Below are 2997 nucleotides of genomic sequence, written 5' to 3'. Positions count from 1 at the left end.
TATATGCCGCTGTCTGTTTTCTTCTGACTATATATATATATATATATATATATATATATAGATAGATAGATAGATAGATAGATAGATAGATAGATATGTGTATGTATATATATATATATATATTTATATATATATACATTAAGCCCATCACTAACCACAAACAACATTACCATCATTGTTAGCAAGCATGATATGTCCATTGGAGAAAACAACCACATTTTCCCGTTACAATCCATACACACTAAAGCTGATGCTGAGTTCTTTGCAGAATATACCTGTTTTACACTTAGGGGGAGATACAGTATATCAAGCCTTGGGATCTAAAGTCGAGAAGTTGACTAGTGTTCATTCTGCACTCAACTGCACTGGTTTTGAAAGGTGCAGAGTGCTAGAATGAACAATACAGTAGTTGCCCAAACCAACCAATCAGTATCTGTCATTTATCTAGCAGTCTATTAAATAACAGAAGATGATTGGTTGCTTTGGGAACTTCCTTCTTTATCTCTCTTCAAGCCGCTCTACACCTCCTAACAGGTGTATATGGGTATTTCAGCAGGTCTGTATGAGCTGCATTTGCATTATCATATCCTTACCGTACGCTGTCTCTGCCTGCCCACCTCTTCCTTCCACCTATCAAGCATACCCTTACTGTACTGACTGTGCTGGGCCACCTCTTCCTTCCACCTACCAAATACACCCCTACTCTTCCGCCGCTCCACATCTGGCACTCCCCTTCGACAAAATCTGCACTGGCTCCTATTCCCCTACAGAATCCTCTACAAACTCCTCTCCCTTACATACAAGGCCATCTCTAATTCCACTGCTCCCTACATGTCCAACCTCCTCTCCCTCCATACTCCCTCATGACCCCTACGGTTCGGCCAATGACCGTCTCCTCTCCTCTACCCTGGTCACTGCTTCCCATGCTCGAGTTCAAGATTTTGCCCGTCCTGCTCCATTTCAGTGGAACACGCTTCCCCACTCCATTAGACTCTCCCCGACCTTGCAAAGCTTCAAACGGCACTGAAAACCCACTTATTCATCAAAGCGTACCCTTCTGATGCATAACCTAGTCCTGAAGCTGCTCCTCCATCCCCCTGCCTCATGCCTTGACCATCTCTGCTTTGCTTACACCCTGCCATCAGGCTACCTCCCGCTTGCTTGCACCTCATGTCATCTGTCTGTCGCCCCTTCCTACTAGATTTTTAGCTCCTCAGAGCAGGGCCCTCTTTCCTCTTGTCAAAACCCTCTTCTTGACACATTTCACTCACAGCCCTCTCCTACTCAGCAACCATCTTTACCCGCTTTTTCTCCTGCTGGTAAAGGCTCATCTCTATCTATGGCTGCCAGCTCCTAGTTGTACGCTGACCACTCACTCGCTACTTACATCTAAGCTGTATTATGTTTTGAGAATTGTGGTGCTCTTTGTTACCTGTACTCTATTGTTGTTATTTCTTTACTGTAATGTTAAGTTTTGTCTCCCTGTACTGTTCATTGTACGGCACTGCGAAACACTTGTGGCGCCTTATAAATAAAATGTAATAATAATAATACTATACTCTGTCAGTTCTGGGCCACCTCTTCCTTCCACCTACCAAGCACACCCTTACTGTACTCTGTCTGTGCTGGGCCACCTCTTCCTTCCACCTACCAAGCACACCTTACTGTACTCTGTCTGTGCTGGGCCACCTCTTCCTTCCACCTACCAAGCACACCTTACTGTACACTGTCTGTGCTGGGCCATCTCTTCCTTCCTCCTACCAAATACACCCTTACTATGCTCTGTTAGTGCTGGGCCACCTCTTCCTTCTACCTACTAAACACACCCTTACTGTGCTCTGCCTGTTCCGGGCCACCTCTTCCTTCCACCTACCAAACACACCCTTACTGTACTCTGTCTGTGCTGGGCCACCTCTTCCTTCCACCTAACAAATACATCGTTACTGGACTCTCTCTGTGCCAGGTCACCTCTTCCTTCCACTTAAAAAACACACCCTTACTGTACTCTGTGCTGGGCCACCATTTCCTTCCACCTACCAAATACACCCTTACTGTACTCTCTCTGTTCTGGGCCACCTCTTCCTTCCACCTACCAAATACACCCTTATGGTACTCTCTCTGTTCTGGGCCACCTCTTACTTCTACCTACCAAATACACCCTTACTGTACTCTATCTGTGCCAGGCCACCTCTTCCTTCTACCTACCAAACACACCCTTACTATACAATGTCTGTCTGGGCCACCTCTTCCTTCCACCTACCAAAGCTTTATGAGAAATGACAAACACACTTTTATTCAGACATATTTAATTTTCTTGCTGTATGGAAGGATGAGTGTCTGGAGGATGTAAGTTTCTGCATGGCCAATGTAGTGTTGTTGACATGAATCGCCAATGGTTGTTAATAATCATTAAAATATTTGGAGTATTGAGAGCAAATTGTGAATCTCTAAAATTTGGCCAATTTCTTAATCACAAAACAGAATTGGGTCTTTGGTCGGTGCCAGGTATGGGTGGCAGATATTCTTCCTTCAACAGCACCTATACTAAAGTTGTAACAATACAGAGAAGATTAGCATGGCCTCTTTACAAGGATGACAAGCAAATTCATGAAGCATATTTTAGGCCTACAGCTCTGGACAAACTTCCGATGCCTGCAGATAAAAAGTCAAGATATTTTGCAAGCAAAATTCCTTGTTGACATGTTGTGTACATAGGATCTATTCTAGAATATAAGAGCTTCCCAGAGGAATTCTTTACATGCATGAGGCAGGCCACTGGTTGATAACACCAGTAGATAGGTTTCAGTTAAAATATATTTAAAATGGTATGGTATTAGAACCCTGACAGGTTCTAATACCATACTACCATGGTCCAAATACTGACTATAGTCATTCCCAACATAGTGTTCACTCTAGGCTGTTTTAGCAGGGCGCCGCGCCCTGCCCGTTTTTTAGCAGGCAAAACCCGCCCTGCCCCTTTTGCGGCGCCCTGCTAGA

At 44.4% G+C, this 2997-nt stretch overlaps 1 non-coding gene across 1 annotated transcript; it reads left to right on the top strand.

The window, feature by feature from the left end:
* Window positions 1–2520: 2520 nt before the first annotated feature.
* Window positions 2521–2622, top strand: LOC134953828 (U6 spliceosomal RNA). Its single transcript, XR_010185805.1, has one exon. It is a non-coding gene; the product is annotated as a U6 spliceosomal RNA (small nuclear RNA).
* Window positions 2623–2997: the final 375 nt, after the last annotated feature.

The sequence above is a fragment of the Pseudophryne corroboree genome, chromosome 8 (assembly GCF_028390025.1).
Source record: "Pseudophryne corroboree isolate aPseCor3 chromosome 8, aPseCor3.hap2, whole genome shotgun sequence".
Lineage (NCBI taxonomy): Eukaryota > Metazoa > Chordata > Amphibia > Anura > Myobatrachidae > Pseudophryne > Pseudophryne corroboree.
Note: the sequence above shows the minus strand (reverse complement) of the source record. Positions and strands in the feature narration are given on the sequence as shown.